The 23,190-nt window shown below is 32.8% G+C and overlaps 1 protein-coding gene across 1 annotated transcript in view; it reads right to left on the bottom strand.

The window, feature by feature from the left end:
- The window catches only part of MS3_00010298 (uncharacterized protein), a gene marked incomplete at its 3' end in the record, with an annotated part of 193,824 nt that extends 172,866 nt beyond the window's left edge, over positions 1 to 20,958 (bottom strand). The window contains exon 1 of the mRNA XM_051218657.1: positions 20,643 to 20,958. The remainder of the gene's footprint in view (positions 1 to 20,642) is intronic.
- Between the last annotated feature and the right edge of the window lie 2,232 nt (positions 20,959 to 23,190).

Raw genomic sequence — 23,190 nt, 5'->3', positions numbered from 1 at the left:
TGATCAGTGGTCTATTCTCCACTGGGAGTAACAGGCGATGGAAGTAAAGTAAAAACCGTCAAAGTGATGTGACTCAACACAACAAAATAAATTCCAAAAAAATGAAACCAGATGAAGATTTATTACTGAAAGCTTGACTTGAAATTATACATCATACGATATAACTGTAGGAGAATAAAATGGAACATGTGCTTTTATTGGAATTAGTAAACTGTAAGATATTTAAAATTACTTTTAAAACAAACGTTTAGACTTCTAAAATTGTTCAAAATCTGTATATATATTCATTCTTTCTACTCTAGCTTTTCAATATAGAAATAAATCAAAATTAATGGTTAAATATTCAATTTTACATTTTTAGTCATGGCAACTAATCAGGTACATAGATACATTAAAAGATGATGCATTAGAACATAAATAAATAAGACAGAATCACATTCAGAAATGTTATATTAAGTATATAAAGTTGTGTATATTTACTTAAAGAGGGTTCAACTGTGCTATAATAAGGTAAAATAAATAGTAAATGGACTGCAAACAGTCAGCGAATGCAATTACTTAAGTTTCAGTGGTTTATACTACCGATTGATCTCAGTTAAGTGAGTGTTAATCAGGAAACACTAAATAGCTGTTTCGTTTTAAAAGGAAACATTTCGGTAGTCTGTCCATAGCCCCATCAAGGATCGAAACCAAGACCTTTAGGTTTCACAGTGAGAGCTTAACCTTTAGATCACTGTATCGAAAAGTATTGGTTTACGCTCCTAATTTTAGTTAATACTATTAGTCCTAGAAACTACAGATTTTAAACCTTTACAACAATATAGTTATATTGAATGTCATTTTGATAAAATCATCAACAGTGTAATGTTAAACTTTATGACCTGAATATATGTAAATGCTTCGAACTGATGAAAAAACAAATTGTAATTTTTGCTTTCGTAAATCAGTGAATAAGAGAAAACATAAGATGGTATTTAACTTGGCCTTCACCTGAAATTGTTTTGAAACTCAAATCACTTTGGTCCAAATTTAAATAAAAGGCACTTATAGTTAGATGGGATAACATATTTTTATGCCCTTTTTATTTTATTTACTTGAAACCTCTCTCCTTCTTCGTTTTTGTAAATCTATGGGCTTTAAGATTATGAGCGATTTGTCGGACGGACACGAATGGTGTAACGTTTACAAATTATTCGTCGACTTTCAAGAATCAAAACAAGAAATTTATTCAAAAAGAATAAAAGAATATCACAACTGAAGTTATTCCTAACATTGTTTAATATGCTTTATACTGTATCTAGTATTTTCGGGCATATTTCTATCCATTTTAGTGTATGGTTGCTAGATATTTGAATGGAATTCTCTTTATGAACTTCATTTCAACCTTAAGTGTTTATCAAATCGATTTTTTCGATCAGCCTGTTTGACAGAGCTACACTAATGTGTTCACAAGAAATAGATGTAACTCCAGACGCTTAAACTGGAATCTTTAGTGAAAATGGCATTTTGTTATGCAACAATCGACCATTAAACAAACGGACAAATAGGTGTCCGATAAAATACACCGAATACGTTGAGCATAATCTCATTACACAAATTTCCGGAAAATTATTTAGGGACTACATTTCTTGTAATTTGATAGCTAGACCTTTGAAGATTCTGTCAACAAAATGCTTTTGATACGCTATCACAAGATAATCAAAACCATTGTATTGTTACTGATTTAATAATAACCTAGTGAAATTATATGCAAAAAAGACCATTTGACAAAATTAAATAAAGCACTGAGAAAGTGTAGTTAATCAGAATTGTGTAATATATTTGTACACTAGGTATATACAGTTGACGAGTCCTAAATAGGACGAAACGCGCGTCAAACTGGATTCCACTGCTAGCCACCATCTATCTATGCTTATAATGCTTGTGACTTATGGTAAAACCGAGGCAATCCGTACAGTATGTACATATGCCAATGAGAGTGCAGTGCTAAACATCAATTGGAAAATTCAAACAAACAATACACAATGAATTTAGTACGATATGTTTCCAATAATTTGATCATCCATTAACCTTTTTACTATTTTTATAGATTCAGTTCTGCTTAATATACATTTTCTGGGCTTTAAAAGTCATTGATCTTTTACTAAGACTTGTTGACTAACAATGGAAATCATTATACAATACAGTAATGTAAATCTGAATAAAAAATATCGAAAAGATTTGCTCGAATTAAGTATTTTAGCTCGAATTCGCTTTCAAGTTATTACGTTCAACCTAAACCTTTAACTGTATATTGAATATATATTTAAACTAAATTGTTTCTCATAATCTGGTACAATCATATTATCTCCAATTGCAGTGAAATTTAGGTATTTTATTGCTATTTAGAGGTAAAGTCGCGCGCGAGACCAAAGGACCTGGATTCGAATCCCGCAAGTGGGATCGTGGAGGCACAATGCTGAGGACTCTCAAAATTGGACGAAACGGCCGTCCACTGCTTCCAGGTTTTCAGTGGTGGTCTAACGTCAATCGATTCATGATCTCAATCAAAAACATAATAATCTCAACAATCCCATGCTAATAAAAAAATACCTTTAAACATTTTGTCTAATATGCTACAACTGTTTTCTGCTCATAAATGTGTTCTATGTAAGTTAATAACAGATTATGTACACTAGGTTATATTGACTGAACGGTTTTTAGTAATAATAATAATAAAGGAAAAGAGGGAGACCAAATAACACATGAGAAGAATGAACAAAAATTGAATAGAACTAGGAAGGAAGGTCCAGGACAGAGTGTGGTGGAGAATGCTGGTCGTCGGGCTATTCTACATTAGGGTTCACATGCGTAAGTAATTAATTAAGTAAGTAAACCTACTGACTAAGCTAAATAAATAGTGTTACCTTAGATTATTATAAAATTTAACGCTTTCCAAATTTTAAACAAAGATGAAATCATATATATATATATATATATATATATATCTGTGACACTGATGTGACGGACATGTTTACCTGATACAAGTGTAGGTTCAGTTTACAAACAATCTTGTGAGAGAGCCTAAATAAATTGGATGTATTTTGATGGTTACATTTTTTATGACAAGCAATATAAAATATCACATTTACTAGGTAAAAACTAACAACGTTTTGTGACGTCAAAATGGACACGCAGTGATGTAGTTTGGGAGATTAGGTACATTTGTCAAATTATTGATCGATAAGACATGTTGAATTTGGACAGTAAACAAAGTTTTTAGATCGATTACCAAGAGTACTGTTTGTACAGAGACTGAAATAAAATAATAACAAATTTAATGATGGTAAATTACTTATAATTGATACAATTTAAAACGTCAATAAAAAAATCGAGAAATAAAAACGACGGAGTAATGAAGTATTTAACTTTTAGAACAAAATTGAAAAAGTACGCATCTTTACCACTGTGGCTGATTTAAGACATTTTACATATAATTTCCAAACATCATCTTGTGACGTAATTCAGGAGGTTTGGATTTCTTATTTCTGTTTTGATGGATATTCAGTGATTTATCAACTGATCCCAAGTCATTTTACTTCCTCATTCCTAGTCGTTTTCCAATTACTTCTTTTCTAGATACCACAGTACGCCTAGGTAAGCGACTGACTACCATTGGGAACGCACGTCCCACCCATTTCACACTTATGATATAGTATGGAGCAAATCACTAAATAATGAAGCTCACCTGAACAGATACTTCTATCTCCCATACCTGAAAAATCCTATTAAACAGTTATAGCGGTCCCAGGATGCCGTTAACCATTAAGAGATGCCCAAGATAAGTAAATTATTTCATGTTCATGTACTTTATAAATGTTTGCATGATGGGTGTTACAAATTTATTAATAAATAATGGTTTTGAATCTCTCCACAAAATACATGACAATTGTAGTCATTTCAGTAAAGAATTTAACATTAGATGTACAATATCTCTCGGACCATGACGTTATTTTGATCTTTGTACAGCCATAAGTAACAATGAACACCTCGAAACCATATTTTGATGTATCACCAACTTTAATTCAGAGGGAGATCAAAGGGAAAACCGAACACTAAATTTTGAATAATTCTAGTCAGGAAATAAGAGTTATTTTTAACGCGAACATAAAATCACGTTAAGCAGACAAATATTAGCTGAATCTTTTGCCAACATTTGAGCTCAAATAGAAATTTCGGCACTGATTTATACGTTACTTTACTTATCAAAGTGTTCGGATTAAAGTTCTATGCAAGACATGTAATAATCTTAGAAATAAAACAGAATTTCTATGGAAAATGTCATACAAGTCAGCTTAAACATTGTTGAAATAATAACTTATGAGAAACTAGTAATATCTCATGATATTTTTGAAGAAAATAATAGTGAATCATGGTATGAAGTTAAATTGTAAATAGTTCCGAGTTAGGTACTTGATAACCATCAGAAAATTGTAGTAACTATCCTACAACCAATTTCGATTATGGTTAATTTTGGTTTAGCCCTTTTATTAACTTACTTAACAGACAATGTTATTCGCATAGTAACAATTCGCAACTTCCTTTGTACTATTATGATCACTATCAGATTTGTATAAACGTGCACGCTTGATTATATGACAGACTCTAGCTAAAATGTTAATAGCTTGAATATCGCTTGATGAATTATTCTCTCCCCCATGTATTTATGGATGCGAATCCTATTATTAGCTTTTGCTTTGCCTTTACGTGCTCAAATTCGATTTGACTTTAAATTTGCCTCTGTATTTGCTCACACACACACACACATTCGCCTCTCTGCCTCAAATTCACTCGATGTGCTTATACCTTTATTATCCTTGCTATCCGCTAATAAACTATAGTTGCCACTTCTTATTGCCTTCTGATTTAAAACACCGTTAAAATTTATTTAATAACAATTACAAAGGTGATTGATTGACGAAGCACAGCCAATAAAAACTAACAATATTTACTGATAAACATCAGATTTAGTGTAACTTCCATCCTGACTAGTTCAAGTTTATGATTACAGTCACTGAATCAATACATATCATCATACCATATCAGTTCATTTAAATAATCTATTCCTAGAAATAACTAACATTATCTTTTTAAAAAAACAATTCACACAAAGCTATGATGTACAAAGATTTGTTGAATCTGTTTATCAGTAATCTGTACAGTGTAAATGTAGTTTTAATTCTGAATTTAGGACATTTTAAAAGAGAAGATTGAAATACTATAAATAATCTCATTTAACCAATCATGTTAAGTCATTCTTTTTCTCTTAACATGTGATCTCTACCAAATTGATGTGATACGTAACATAACATTTATGAACTGATAAATTTATTAATGAAAATTATCCTTTCATGTAAATTAACCTCTTTGCTTTTTAGAAGTGATTTTTCATACGAATAAAATTAAAACTGTAATGTGTGCTACTAATCTCGACAGTTATAAGTAGTATGTATTATTAATCGAAGACGAAATATCTAGAGGCAGAAGGTTAAGAAGATCTAAGGGAAGAGAACGAGAACAAAGAATAATTGATGTGGAAAAGAACGAACAATGAAGTCTGAAATGATTGATTAACATTTTGTAGAAGGAACAGTGAAGTTTGAGATAATTGATTGACAGTTTGCAAATGAGGTATTTACTGTATGATTGTCAGGTTTTACTAAGATGTTTTGTAATGTTGTATTCAGTTACATTCGATTGTCCCTACTTGTGTTCTCTTTCACTACAAAACTATAAAATTAAGTTGTAAACTACTGAATTATGACTGATGAATATATAAAGTAACAATGCATTCAATGAACTGCTTAATGTAGCAAATTAAATCGAGCTCTAACCATGGTTCAGTTTGAAGTGAAAAATAACCAATTTGTATACTCGAATGTTTATAGCTAACATTTATTTAAATTTGGATAATTGTTAGCAGAGGAATAAAAAAACTGACGTTTTGTTTTATTTGAGACTCATCAAGTAGATGTGGTTGGATCACCATGCAAGCGTTCACATTGAGATCTGAACCCAGAATTTTACTCCATTAAACATCAATGAGTTATTCATTAAATTACTGAATCTAGATATCCACTAATTTGTTGAACGGGTTCGGTTATTAATATAAATATCGATACTGAGATGCATATATATCCCATTGTCAGGTCTTAAATAGGAAAAGAAAAGCGTCCTGGATTATATTTCTACCCACAAAACATTTGTTCTAAATACTTATACTCTATCGAATATAAGTAACTAAGTGATCTTTAATGGCCGATTATCTGACTCCAGACCAAACGGGACACAAACGTGGTGAGCCCATCAATAATTGACGTCAAAATGAAGGGCCCCAGTAAAGTATTGAGCCCGCCGCCGACTAACCTAACACAGCAATCTGTGTCGTTGAAGAAACTTCTACACTCTAGGCGGCCTGCTTGAGCATCTGGGCTACCTGTTTCTGCCATCTAGATATTTCAAAAAGTTATCTATTTCTGTTTGTTTTAATATATCATTATGTCTGTTAATCGCATAACCTATCCTGGTGCATTTCTGAAAAGTGTACAACTTTTCGTTGTCAAAGTTACAAAAAGCTCGATGAGAGATAATGTGGTCACTGGCAATATGCAGCGAAAATAATGTACATTATTCAGATGTTCATTTGCAGGACTGCTAACATCTAGCTGCCGACCACTCAATATTTACCGTCAGGATCAACCAAAAAGTAAGGAACGGAAACTTGTTGAAATACTTTGTGCTGAAAATTCTACATTGTACCAAAAATATAATATTGAATAAAGCTTAAAAAAATAATTTTGATGTACAAACTCAGCGAAGCCAGCCCAATCTCTAATCTGACGCAGTCAACAAAGGCTATGCAGCACGACACAGACATGCTCGAATGGTATTATCTTATCGATACTTTGTCCTCATGTCAACTTTTCTCATGTATCCATCCGACAGATCGTTCCATTATAATTCAAATAATTATCATATGCTCATTATCACATTCATGTCATATCACCACCTAATGCGGAATTATTATTGTTGTTCGTACTGACATTAAATTATGACATTTACGCACTTGCGTCACTTAACCATCATATTATAGTTTTATGAACATTATATTCACGTTATGACACTCGAAACTCACTGCACTATTTTTATAATTCAATAACGTAAATTTATCCTGCTCCAAGTGAAATCGTTCCATATTTTCCATGTCATTTTTGGCCTAATATTACACCCATTCACTTAGTTGAAGTCATTTTTTATGTTATCACACCATACATTTTTCATTTCGATATTGCCTCCTATTATGTCTGTGGATGCCTTTATTTCTACTAGGAGATTAGTAACGATTGCAATCATCTCATCTATACGTCCACGTGCATGACTGCATTCTGCATCATTCATTACCCATAAACATTATTCGATTACTGCAATTAATATTCTATTCCCATCACACAATATACCAGAGCATAGAGTTTAGAGCTGGTCTCTCAAAGATACACTCTTGTTCATCACATTCAAGTCAGTCCCACCAACTGTAATTGATATTCATATGCATTGATATTGTTATCATACTTTCGTACAGTTTTGTAATAAAGAAGATCAAGTACATCTCCCTTAAGCCACAAAAACTACTCTAGGCTTCATGATCTAATTGAAGTCAGATTCAAGGCCATTAAATAATCTCTTTTTGTGATATTTTGAAATGATAACAACAATATGAATCGATTTATCTTATTTTTCTCTGATTATATAATAAAGGAAATAATCATATGCTCTTACAATAATTATGAAAATTCTTTTACTAAATTATATAATTGATTTATGTACTATAATTATGTTTTGTTAATCAACATGGTAAAAAGAAAAGTGACATTCACTTGTAGTTAAACAATATTCTTTTTTACATTTTATGATGTTCAGTAATTTTGTGTGTGTGTGCATGTGTGTTAGAAAAATATGAAAATATAAAAATCATTCGGAATTGTAATGTATCATACCATTTTTAAAAAAATTACCAGATTACTAGTATAGGTAATAGTTACCTGTTTAGAAATAATTAAATAGAATATTAAAGAGTGTGAATGAATTTATTTGCCATAGTTACAAGTTACTGATCAATATTTAATTATTTTTGGGTGGTCTATCATATTTACTTTGTTAAATCATTAAAAAAAAAGAAACAGAAAATATAGGAATATAAAGCTGAAACTTCCAAAAAATAAAGAAAATGTTATACATGAATATTGATTTCAAATGTGACAAAGTTTCAGATAAGTTGAAGATAAAGGATCTTTAAATGTCTTAAGAGGTGAGTATTGTCTAGTTGTCTTGTTATTATTATAATCTAAAGAATAAGCTGTTCATTTGATCATTTCTATATGCATTTATAAATACATTTGCTTTCTATGCAGCTAGGTAGATAAGTAGTTCAGCATAAGTTCTATACGAATAGAGTCGTTTAGTTAAAAAGGGTAGAAAATAGAATTATGTGAAACCTTATGAACATTTATTATTCAAGCATAACGAATTCGGAGTTCAAAGTCATTTATGAAATAGGTAGAAATATGCTTAAGACAGAGAGTTACTACACTACTTTAGATTGCTGAATTTTTTTTTCATACATTTAAAAAATGAATAATTAGATATAGAAATGAAATTTATTTGAACTCTGTTTCTACTTTCATCTTAACTTTCAACTTCCATAAACTTTATCTTCTTTTCTATTGATAGTTTAATTTTAATCAATCTATTCTAGTTTTATCTACTCCTTCTAATTACATTGTATATCAGCTTCAAACTTTTATGATATCTTATTTGACAACCTCTTTTTTTGAAGGTATGACATTCAAGTACTAAAAACTAGGTTTTTCAGTTTCTAAATAACAATAACATATTTCGTGGTATTATTATAGTGTCTAATAAATTATTATGATTTACATATATATTATTGATTATTATTATTATTATATAAAAGTATATTTTTATAAGTGTACAGTTTTAAAACTGAATTTGCCAAAGGCGAGAGTATAATTTATGGATGAACCAATCAGATTTACGATAAAAGGACTTGGATTTTGGAGCGAAATTTACTCGTCTACTTGGCTAAATAGAGTCTTGGCATTTTAACTTACATCAGTTCGTGATGAAAAACCTAAATCTAATTTCTAACCTTAGACATCAACTGTGAATCATAATTCGAATTTCTCACACTGGTTTACAAACCTCATTTAGCCCTAGTCAGTAGATAGACATTCTCAAAGCCTCTTTAGAGTCGTTCAAAGGTTGTCTATAAATTATAATCTCACCTATTTACAGATTACGATGAATTCATTGTACTTAGTTGTTTCCTTATCCGTTATATACAAGCTAATATGTTTAATTATTTTAAATTTATAGCTTGGTATTATATGAAAAACATCAGGATCTTTTTATAACTACTTAAAGTGATAGATATAGAATATAACGGTAATTTTATTGGTTAATACAACAAAATCTCTTTTTAAAAATTTGAGAAATGGAATGTGAATGTGCACGGTTATCTCATCAGATTGTAATTACAATCAGTTTGGAAAAAAAGTGGACGAGATGTTATCATTTTTGAATACATTTGTCAGGTTTAAGCCTTTTAATTGATATGACTTCTGTGAATTTTACTAACGTAGAATTGATAACTTTGAATAAGTTCGTTAAATTTACGTTGTATCACGTGTCTCGTACTCGGCATGGTAATGAACTTTATGTGAAGCTTTCTCTTTGAAGACGTAGTTATTTTGGAATTCGCTCATAAAATTTAGTAGAAACCCATCTTTTTCCTTTTCAATATGCATCCTTTTGTTTGTACAGATAGATTTATATATGTTTTTAGAAATAAAACTCTCACCGTCTGACTTTCAGGGGTTGACCTACTACCGAGAGATTCACTTGTTAACTAAGAATACCCAATTGATGTAGTTCTACGTGGTGAAGGTGCGGATAAAACGCAATTTTCTGACCACCTTAAGCAACAGTGCAAGCATGTTCGGGATACGTTTCTATCGCTCCAAATGCAAAATTTCGCTTTACGACTGTCATGCCTTTTGGTGGTTTGATATCTAACTCCAGTTATACCGTATGTTGACCGCTATCGAAATATACATGTAGTCAATTCTCGTATATAGTCACCGACTTGAATTGCGTTAGTGAATAACGGAATTAAATAAGTCAAATACGAGAATCGATTTCGAATACGTGTATTTCATAAAATCATTGATCCAGACAAACGATCGGAGAAACGAGGCGAAGAAAGCGAAATGAAGAGGGCGGAGCAAAATGACGCGCGGTGGAGGAGTGTGAGCCAACTCGATTTAGTCAAGCGTTAATCAATATTTGTAGTCAGACAAAATAAGTTACAGATATCTGATTAATAGGATGAAATGTACATACACATACTCTCATATAAAAACAGTCAAAGTTAATAAGCGAATAATTGACATGGTCAGAATGTGATTTAGGAAGAATTAACAAATTGGCTTATCTGGAAGTCAGAATAGACTATGTGGGCTTAACACAGCAACCGACACTACCGCCTCGGCGCCTAAGTCAATGATCTGAAGTGCAGTAGTTGAACGTATCGTCCGTTTCACTTATCTTGGGAGTCTCATCAATCCTGATGGTCTTGTGTCTGACTAAATCTCGGCACAGATTCAGAAGACTCGACTGGCTTTGTCTAACTTGAGTATTTTGGGACCACCGAGTAAGAGATGACATGGTAAGAGAAAGGGTGCAGGGCAAAGATGCCAAAATGACTGATGAAAAAGTTGATCTTCATTAACTGAGATATTTGGAACGTGTGTTGCGTATTCCCAACAACCGCCTAACTCGACTGGTGACGCTGTCTGGTGTAGAAGCAGGCTAGGTGAAAGCTAGGTGCGACCAAACAAAAACCGCTTCAGTCCGTAAAGTCGCTGACATATGGACTGTCATGTTGATTAATAGGTGGAAACTACGTGGTTGTGGTCCATGTGATTATAATAAACAGTAGTTAAAGACTTTGAAAGACATGACTGAAAATCATTTACAATGGAGCAGGTATATCCATTCTTTTTCTTTTCTCAAATTCTGAGATTCTAAATCCCTTATAAATAACGTTTGTCTTTATTTCACCAACTTATATTTTTTTCTTCACTAGTATCTTCCACGCTTAATCTTTCGTATTAACACTGATGCCGTTGTTACCTCTACTACTCTGGGATTCACCCTAACAACTTCATCTCTCTGTGCTAACTGGGTATGACAGCTTAAACTGATGTACATAAGTACAAGTTTCAACGTTATGACTGACGGACTGACTGAATTTGGAGTTATTTTCAACTTAAGCAATTATAAGAAGGCCATCACTTTTAGGACTTTAATCTTTACATTCTTTTAGACTACATACACAACTTGTTATTGCTCAACAATTCAATTCTAAAATTATGTATATAGTTGGAGAATAAGGATAATGAATTCGCCGTATTCTGCAGATATTATCTTCCTTGCTTTGTTTCAGTGATTGTATCCAATTTATATAGGAAAGAACAGACAAATGTGAATCACATAATATCTTCAACTAAACGTTTTTAACAAATATTTTACAAATAAAAGTTTGAGATCCGCAAGAGAAGTATGAAAATGCCATTACAATGACATATACGTGGGAACTATTCTTATTTTCAGTATAGGGTTGTGGAAATTTTTGAATGTTAAGATCATGAACCGGCCAGTGTTAGACCGCCATTGGAAATCTGGAAGCCCTGGACGACCGCTTTGTCCTAGTCTGGGACTCCTCAGAAGTAGGTACCCACGATCCAGAACGCAAGATTCAAACACATAACCTTCTGCCTCGTTCGCAAACGTCAAACTTCAAGGCCACTAAGCCGGCACCCAACGTTGTTCATTTCTAACTTCAATCAATCCACGATATTACGCGACCACGTTTAAATACCTTTGGTGGGTAACTGATAATCATCATGTGTTTATGAGTGATGAACTTGGAGAGGTGATTCTCGGAGTTCTAGTGAGAAGCTCAGACCAGTGTGGTTCAACGTTGTCGAGTATGAGGCAGTTATTCTGCCATTAAAAGTACAGCGGATTTTGTGGATATGGCAGAATTCTAATAGCTTAAACTACATGCGTAACAGGGGCGACATGTCAGACATAACAAAAGAACCCAAGATATAACAGTTACTTTGCTTTATAACATACTGTATGAATTGTGTTTTTTTCTTATTTCATTGACTTCAGTCGAGACATGTAAGTTATTTCGCAAAACCCACTTTTCTTCTTCGCTTATGAATTTCCTTGTTGAATTGTCGCTCCATATTAGAAGTCAGTTTATTTTGTAACGTTACGTCCATTTGTACATTAAAAACTAATTTCCATAAACTGTTTGAATCAAGCAGCTAATTCTGTAAATTTTCATCAATGATAGCTAAATCTACAGTATCTGTTAACTAACGACCTTCACTGAATTTGTAACAGCAAAGAATATAGCTATTTCGATAATGTAATAAGAAGACGAAGATTATCAAAACTATTATCCAGAATGACTAGGTTTTAAATTGTGTTCATATTATTATTATTACTCTTAATATTATCTTTATCTCATCTTATCCCCATTTCCAGTCTAGTAGACCTTTTATTCTTCAGATATAAATGTTGTTAACAAGAATATAATGTGTGATCAGACTGTTCGAAATGTATTGCGTTAATATATCACATAGTTCTGATAATATCCGTCTTCTTATTACTTTATCGAAATTTATCAAAGGGACTAATTGCTTTTTAAATATAGCTAATGCTAACATTTACACAGTTCATTCATGATACATAAATTCAATGACAAATACAAATACAAAACTATTGAAATTACTAAGATCTTCACAAAAACCCATTCTCATAATAATCATCTGCTCACTAGTGACTGGCTTCAAGAGGTATTTCCTGAAGTTCTAGTGAGAAACAGTGACCAGTGCAGTCCAACCAGGTCTGTTGTGAGATATCAGCTCACTGAGGACAATGGTGTACGGTGGATCAATTTCGTGGATTGGTTGAAGTTAGACATTAGCACCGTTGGATGCCGGCTGGCTCAGTGGTCTAACGGTTAGGCGCTCGCGCGCAAGACTGACCGGTCTTGGGTTCGAATCTCGCGGGGGCGGGATCGTGGATACTCACTGCCAAGGGGTCTCATACTAGGACGAAACGGCCATCTAGTGCTTCCAAGGTTCTCAATGGTGGTCTAGCTTCAAATGACTCATGGTTTCAACTATTGGAATTACTAAAATCTCCACAAAAACCCCTTCTGAAAATACAAATACATTTTTGAATAGTTTTAAATCATTATCAAAAATCTTTAACATGTTGAGGCATAAATTCAATCTTATCAGTATAGTTTTTAACAAAGTTTAAATTCAAGAAGAAATACCTATACGCTACCATGTATATTTCAATAGTTCACTAGTTTATATCAGTCTGTAATAAAAAACCAATCTAAAAACAAAGAAACCGTTCTAACTATTCACTAAATTTATTTTAAATGATCAATCAACCTATATTATATTCTAGCTATATAACCTAGTTTCTCTTACCTAATAATTGTAATTTCTTAGTTGTTTCGTTATGACTGACATAAAAAAATAAAAAATAAAACTATATAATAATGATTTCTATCCAACATTGAACAACTTTTGAAAGTGAAACAGTTACCTGGAAAAAAATGACCTTATATAAACATATATAATATTGATTAAATATAAATTATGTTGATTTTGTTTTTCTAATTACTAAGGGAATAACATATCGAACGAAATAGTTAATATATAAACACTTGAAATAAGCACCAAACTACAGTCAATTAATGTGGTTTTGAATTTTAGATATTTTAAATTTCATCGAGCATTCGATAAGCTTTGAATAGTCAAACATTACATTGTAATATTGTAATGAACGTGAATACAAGTGGGAATAATCGAATGTATTTGAATGCAAAATTACAGAATATCTTAGTAAAATCTGAGAATTATACAGCGAATAATTCATTTGCAAAATGTGAATCAATTGTCTCAGATTTTATTGTTCTTTCGTTTCCACAGCAATCATTCTTTGTTCTCGTTCTCTTTGCTTAGAACTTCACTGTCGACCAATGATACATATTACTTACATCTGTTGATATCAGTAGCATACACCACAATGTAACTATGTAAGTTTGCCGAGATCATGCAACGATATTTATCCTATCACAGTCACTTATTTGACTGATAAAAGCTGAATAACCGTTTTTCATTTAAAAATATAATTAAGTAAAGATACTCAACTTTCAGTCATACTTATTATCTGACGGCTATTCATATTACTAGGCAATGCAGATCAAAATAGGTGTAATAAATTTTTAAATATGACACTCAATAGAATCATTAAAATTATAAAACTTAATGAGACCATGAATTTTTCCTTTGTAATAAGTAGTTTTAATCACATCTCATGTGTTTACGGTGAAAATTATGCACAACAAACTTTTATCATTCAAATGATGTAAATAGTATTGAATTACATGATAATATTTCATTAAAATAAAGCATATAAACCTTGAAAATAAAAACGTGAACAGTTAACCGAAGTACAACACTAGGTTTCAGACCACTGTTAAATAAATACTTAAACATAAAACAATAAATCACACTTGGTTAAATACTCCCTGTATAGTTCATTGTGGAACAATCAATTGAATGGAATTCATTACTCTCCATCAACTTCATTGACTACCAAAAAGCATTTGATAGCGTGAACAGAACAACACTATGGAGGCTTCTTCGACACTATGGTGTGCCTCAGAAGATAGTCAATATCATACGAAATTCCTATATTGGATTAAACTGAAAAATCGTGCATGCAGAACAGCTCACATACTCGTTCGAAGTAAAGACTGGTGTCAGGCAAGGTGGCTTACTCTCTCTTACTTTCTCTTTCTCCTGATGATTGACTGAATCATGAAGACGTCAACATCTGGGGAGAAGCATGCGATACAGTGGACAGCTAGGATGCGGCTGGATGATCTAGACTTCGCAGATGATCTGGCCCTCCTATCGAACACACAACAACAAATGCAGGAGAACACGACCAGTGTAGCAGCAGCCTCACCATCAGTAGATCTCAACATACACAAAGGGAAAAGTAAGATTCTCCAATACAACACAACATGCACCAATCAAGTCACAATTGACGGAGAAGCTTTGGAGGATATAAAAACCCTCACATATGTGAGCAGCATCATTGATGAACATGGTGGGTCTGATGTAGATGTGAACGTGCGGATCGACAATGCAAGAGCAGCATATATCTGCAACTGCAGAACATTTGGAACTCAAAACAACTGTCTGTCAACCAACATCAATGTCGGAATTTCCAATACAAATATCAAAACAATTCTACTGTATGGAACGGAAACTTGGACAACTACGAAACCCATCATCCAGAAGATACAAGTGTTTATCAACAATTGTCTACACAAAATACTTGTGTTCCTTTGGTAAGACATTATCAGCAACAACCTATTGTGGGAGAGAACAAACGAGATTCAAGAGGAGGAAGGAATGAGGAAGAAGTGGTGGAAGTGGATAGGACACACATTGAGGAAAGCACCGAACTGTATCACGGGGTCACCTCTCACTCGGAATCCTCAAGACCGAATAAGGATAGGAAGACCAAAGAACACCTTATGCCGAGAAATAGAGACAGATATGAGGAGAATGAACAATAATTGGATAGAACTAGAAAGTAAGGTTCAGGACAGAGTGTGTTGGAGAAAGCTGATCAGTGGTCTATTCTCCACTGGGAGTAACAGGTGTAGGAAAGTTAAGTTATTAAGTATGTAAGTAAGTAAGAAAGTAAGTATAGTTTAACATGTTAAATATATTTCGACTATAAATTTAATCTGAATAGTTTCAGTCATGAAGCTACTAACACACTGAGATTAACTTCTTAAAAGGAAACATGTTTGTTTAAATCTTCTAAATCTACTGGCATTACAACTGAATAAATTAACTGGTATGATTTCAAAAGTCATGCAGTGTTTAATATATTCACAAGTGATTGATCACTCGATGGTGATCATTGTCATGTATGTCAAGTCCTTCTTAGTGTAGATTGAATGCTATCGACCAAGTTACAATGTGGTCACCAGTCTAGGTGACTTGACATTGCGTGAACTATGTTGAGATAGAATGGTGGTTGGAGGTAGTCAACAGGAAACGCTGGACACAGGTTTCTTGCTATTCCACACTCGTCAGCAAGGTGCACCTGTAATCTGGAGGGAACTAATTCGCCCTGGTGGATTCGATCCCGTGTCACTCAACTTCACAGTCAGAGACGTTACCACTGGGCTATCTGGGCAGCGACTGACCTCTAGTAGAACTGATATTTATCCACAACTTCGTCGATAGGATTCGATCTACACTAAGAAAGACCTGACACACATAACACTGATCACCACCCAGTGGTAACGTATCTGACTGTGAAGCTGGGTGACACGGGATCTAGTACTTTAAGGAGCATCAGTCCCCTCAAGATTGTAGTGTTTAACGTACAATTTTTGGGATATAAATTATAAAATTTTAATAACCTATTGTTTGGTATAAATGTTCATAAAATAATAAAGTTTTGCTTAGAAATGTAATGCGCATTTGAACTTTTAAAAATATCAGATTCACAAACAGTTGTGTAGGACAGACAATGGATAAAAAATTTGAAATAAATTTATTCAATTATCAACAAACTTTACAAAAGTGCAAAATGAAACTTGGTTCATACTTTACATTAGGATTGATTTGAGAATAAATAAATCAAATGTATAACAAGCGTATCAATAAGAAGAATGGTCTCGAATAGACTGACTGGTATTAATAACCTTTCTTATTTGTAAGTGGCCTAATGAAATATTATAAATCTTCAGTATATAAGAATGACTTTTATGACAGAAAAAACCAACATAAAAACTCCGTTTTAACTTATTTTAACTATTGTTTGTATCATATGCTCACTAGTAACTAGATTCAGGATGTACATTCTTGAATCTTAGTAAGACACCATAAATTGTTTAGTTGAAGTTTTACGAGTGTGAAACAGTTATCCACTTTAAACAATGGACGAGGGTTGCGAAATATCATGAATTGATTGAAGTTAGACATTGACACAGTTGGATCCTAGGTCACTGGTTCATATTGTAGGCGTTTACTTGAGATCGAAGGTACTGAGGAATCGCGTTCCAGGATGAAACAGCCTTATGGTGCTTCCGTGTTTTTAATGGTGATCTAATTAAGATTAGATCGTGATTTAAACTAACAATTTTATCATCTTTACAAATCTTCCTATAATAATATTAAATGCTTTCTTCAAAAAGGCAAGTGGTAAACCAGTAACTACTTACTATAAGTAGTTTTTTCCAATCTATAAGCAAAATATATATTAGAAATGTTACCTATAATTATTGTCTAAGTTGTACACAGCTCTTATGAATACTTTCTGACATAATACAAATAAAACCAGATAGTGGAACTTGTAAGTATTTGTGCTACTTATGAGGATTCAACAAGATTGGTTATTTACCAGTTATTAATTTTGAAATAAAAGATTTTATGTCAACCTTGAAATGATCCAATTACTTATGTAACATTGAATTTTTCAACAAAATACAACAATTTATCATGCTTTATAGATCTATATTATATTACAAAAGGTAAACAACTATTTAGATATATTTTCACTTTGATACTTTTCCTTAGAGTTTGTTCATTCGTTTAGACAGGACAAACATAGAAATTTAAAGTCTCTAGTCTCTCTTACTGAAATAGATATTCTTGAAGCTGCATTTCAATGAAGATATAGCTAATAATGTATTACGTGATAGACTGACTAGAGCAGTAAATAGAACGTTTAATGCAGCCGACCTCTGTCTGTTGTACTCGACCAGATCTATGGTGATTTCCCAACTAAAGGATAGGTTACCTGGTTGTGCCACTTCTATGTGTATCAACGAATTCAGCTGCTCCTGTGGAGAAAGCTATACTGGGCGTAGTACCAGACAACTGAACCAAACAGTTAGTGAACACCTCCTTTCGTGGTTAGGAAAACGTACTGTCAAGACGATACACGGCTCGGCTTTATCACACTTGATCGATGTATTGTTAACTTCTGATAGTTAACAGTATTTTTTTTAGGAAGGATTAATCATAAAAATCAGTAAACTAATTACATTTACTGGTTATGGAGGTTTAATCTTATGATAATTTGGACTGTATATGTATATCCATTTATTGGTCAGTTAATGGCCTTTACTACATAGTTCGATTTATGCAAATATAATTATTAAATCATATTGGTAAAACATATAAAACTCAGTATATTCAATGATAACTTGAGTCTATGAGATGATGGAGAAGATTTGTAGCTCAGGTGGATGATTTTGATAGAGTTTTGTTCTCTCAGCTGGATGGCTTGATCGTAGAAATGAACGACAAAATCAGCACAAACTTCAGGTAGCTTAGGGAACATAACTCCATCAAAAACTTGAATCTATTTTTGCTACATTTTCTAAGTCTTTATTTGTCATCATTCCCTTGCATTTACGCATATCATTTTTTTGTTCAATTAGTAAATTACTAAAATCCAGATAACAGTCATTACATTTTCAAATTCCTCAGTAGCATACACTCGGAACACTGTCAAATGGTCGGTTCTAAAAACTTCAAACCTCAAAGTTCGATAACTTTAGACCACTGAGTTTGTAACTCAAAAATATGGAATATAGTCAACTCAGAGTTGAATGCAACATCTATTCGATGCTATATATATATATATATCAATAATGTTTTAAATAAAGTTGAGTTGAAATGTCAGTGACTGTATTCTGATTAAATGGTCTAATTAAATTAATGTTCACAGTAAAAGCTGAAGATCTCAGATTTTAATCTTCATTAGTGAGGAGTCACAATCTACAACAGAACAGCTATCTATTTCCCACAAGTTCCCCAGTAAATAGTTATTTAATACTATCGAACTACCTAATTTGTTTTGTAGGAGAATAACGAAATACAAACTAAAATTACATAGATATCATTTAATAATCGTGAATGTCTAGTCAGAAAGTTATTTAATTAACAATCAACACCAAATTCTAGTTAATAAAATCATTATTTAATCAACAATATAATCGTCCAATATTTAGTTTAACAATTGTCAAATAGTTAATATTTACTTAATTAAAGCCAGGACGAACATGGATGGAGAATAATATGAATTCACTATGTTACGTTGTTTCTCACCAGGTGCTTACAACCGAATATGTATTCTAATTTTACATTGAGGTAAAATATAGTGTGAAACAATTGACATAATTGAATGTAAAGAATTGGAATGATAAAAGTTATCAATAATAACTATATATATATATATATGCAAGAACAGGTCGGAGGTCATTTGATGTTAGGATCAAGAAACATGAGGGGTAGGTGATCTAATAATTGATTGAAGTTCAGAGACAGATAAAATTAATTGAATGATAATTTTACAGGTAATGAAAGGTTTGTACAAGATTCCTGGAATTTAAAAAAACTGGTAAGATGGATTGCGTAATAATTAAGCAAGATTTGATGAGAATAGTAGGTCCCGGGTTCGAATCCTGCGAGCGGGATCGTGGATGCGCACTGCTGAGGAGTCCCACAATAGGACTAAACGGCCGTCCAGTGCTTCCAGATTTTCCATGGTGGTCTAGCTTCAACTGACTCATGATCTCAACTATTGAAATTAATTTAAAAGAAGTGAGTGAGTGGAAATGTATGAGTGAAGAGGGGAGTGTGTAGTTTAAATATAATGAATTCATATTATTCTGTATCCATATTAGTTCTGGCTTTATTTAAATTCATATAGGGAACCAATTGTATGAAATATTTACTTAATCTAAAATGATTATTTAAAATTCAACAAATATTTTGCATTCTACACAAAACTGCTACAATCTCCACAAAACCGCCTTTCTATATAAATCATTTCCATCTAACAAAAAAACCTATCAATAATGAAACCAGTGAATAACTAGGAAAAAGTGTTTAGATATTGAATCCCTTGACAGTTTTGATTTTATGAAGTGGACGTTACACTTTTTAAACTGGATTAAAAACTAGTATTCAGAAATGTTTTTTCATTCACATATATTCAACATTCATTTTCTTTATCCAACTAAAATTCCTCGTATAAATTATAGCGTCCTTTAAAAAGTAAGGTAATAACAGATATTCACTTTTTTTTACCAATTTCCATTAAACCAAATACTCTGAATTGCACACTAGACACACAGATCCTGGGTTCTAATCCTACGAGGTAGGATCGTAGATATGCACCGTTGAGGAATCCCACAATAAGACGAAACAATCGTCCAATGCTTCTAGGTTTTCCATAATGGTCTAGTTTCAATGAACTCATAATCTCAACTATTAAAATATTGAACAGTTAAAAAGTTTTCATATATATATACATATATATATATATATATATATATATATAACAATTAAATGATAAATATAGGAAACAATAAAACTTACAATTACTATACGATTGTATTTACTCAAGAAAGTTGAATTCAATAAGCAACAAAAATAATTGCGAAATTATTTTTCACTTTTAATATAAACATTAAAATGTAAAAGATACAATTTGATAGAAAGGAAAATCATTGTAAATCATTGATTAATTGAGAAGTATTAATGTATCATCTTAATTAAGAAGAAAAAAATCAATTATCAATGTACTACTGATAACTGATTGTTTTCCTTTCAAATATGGTGAAACAAAAATGTTCGGTAACCTTGAAAAGATATCAAGGTTATTGTATACACAGATGGTGTATATAGTTGTTACAAAATTTCCCCGCTATATACGGATTTTTATCATTTCTATGACCTTGAAATATGTTTGTATAATCCAATCAAGTTTTATTATATGTTCACTTGTTCCTGTAATAAAATTTTTTTTAATTATTTATTTAAAAATATCAGTATACAAATCAATGATCCGTTTCATATTTTATCATTTGTCTGTATTGAAAATAAATAAGAAAATGAGTTAGATAATTTCTATGGAGTAAATATATATAGCTCTAACTGATAAATAAATATTTTAAAAGAAAAGAACTATTACTGCGCTGCACTTGCAATGTACAGTTTATGTTCAATGACAAGATTTTTAGACAGAAGGACGGTATAGCAATGGGATCCCCTCTGGGTCCGTTACTTGCAGATTATTTCATGGTTAGTTTAGAAAACAATCAACTGAAAGCGATTATAGAAAAACTTCACTTGTATAAAAGATACGTAGATGACATCTTTATCGTTTGTGACAACAAATATGACTTAATAGTATAGGGGTTGTGGAGATTATTAAGTTTTTGATTGAGATCATGAACCGATTGATGTTAGACCACCACAATTGAGAACCTGGAAGCACTGGACGGCCGTTTCGTCCTATTGTGGGACTCCTCATCAGTGCGCATCCACGATCCCGCCCGCGGGGTTCGAACCCAGGGTCTTCGGTCTCGCTTAACCAACTGGACCACAGAGCCGGCATCCAGTGGTGATAGTTTCGGTTTCGGTTTCGGTTCATGATCTCAATCAAAAACTTAATAATCTCCACAACCCCTATACTAGTAATCAACATGTGCTCACTAGTGACTAGCTTCGTGAGGGAATTCTCGGAGTTCTAGTGAGAAGCCGTGACCAGTGGAGCTAATCCTTGTTGGGTAGAGACAGGTATCTACCTCAGTACAACGGAAGTTGGTCGCGCAATTTCGTGGATTGGTTGATGTTAGAAATTATCACCATTGGATGCCGGCTCAGTGGTCCAGTTGGTTAAGCGTTCACACGCGAGGCCAAAGGCCCTAGGTTCGAGTCCTGCGAGCGGGATCGTGGGTGCGCACTGGTGAGGAGTCCCACAATAGGACGAAACGGCCGTCCGGTGCTTCCAGGTTTTCAATTGTGGTGGTCTAACATCAATCGGTTCATGATCTCAATCAAAAATATGACTTAAGTTATCTTCTAAAGACATTTAGTAATTTCAACCCAACAATAAAATTCACATTAGAAGTTGAAAACAAACAAAATATTCACTTTCTTGATGTGGGAATGACAAGAAAGCAAGACGGTACTTTATAAAGATCTATCTACAGGAAGAACATGTGGAATGGTCAACTATCAAATTTCCACAGCTGGGTTCCCATCAGCCGAAAAAGAAACCTAATAATAACACTCGCTACAAGAATACGAAGAATCTGTAGCCCCGAGATCGTAGACGAAGAATTGGGACTTTTAAAGGAGATGCTTATCAAAAACGGGTATCCTTCGATATTCATTGATAATAATATGAAGCCAAAAACACAAATAATTACAGTAGAATAGAAAACTTTATACATGAACATCGACTCCAAAGGTGACAGAGTCACATATATCTTAAAGAGGAGAATTTCTGATTCCTTAAAAAGAACATTCTTCACAGCAACATTGCGAATATTATTCTCCAGCCGATCATTGTTCATCAATAATCTGAAAGACAAATTATCACATCTGACCAACTCAATGTGCATTTACCAATTTACCTGCTCTTGTGGAGCTAGGTATATAGGTCGTTCGATGCGTACTTTATCCTAAAGAATTCAAGAACATTGTCCGGTGTGGCTAAAAAGAGGAGGTAACGCCTCAATGAGAAGTTCTATAATCTAACACAGGTTATTCAATCAAGACAGACTCTGTGTTCAAAGTCATCTACAAGGTAAGTAGAAGTCTTCCGAAGACAATTAGACTGCATCTTCTTTGCATTGCCGAAGCATTAGCCATACATCTGGAAAAACCAGAATTGTGTGTGCAAAAGAGACTGGTACAACCTCTACTTTTACCATGGTCTTAATGTATTAAAATTTTTCTTCTCTCTTTTTCATACTCTTGTTCCTTTACAGCCATCTGCTTCACCTTCCATCTTCCCTTTAAATCTTCAACCCCCAACTGGTTTGTTTTTATTTCCACGATCATTCCGACTACATTTTATCTCTATTTCAACATTTTATCTTATCATGCTGAGCCATCCTTTCCCAATAATAATTTC

Source organism: Schistosoma haematobium, chromosome ZW (assembly GCF_000699445.3).
Source record: "Schistosoma haematobium chromosome ZW, whole genome shotgun sequence".
Classification (NCBI taxonomy): domain Eukaryota; kingdom Metazoa; phylum Platyhelminthes; class Trematoda; order Strigeidida; family Schistosomatidae; genus Schistosoma; species Schistosoma haematobium.
The sequence above is the reverse complement of the archived record's forward strand: the minus strand, read 5'-3'. Positions and strand labels throughout refer to the sequence as shown.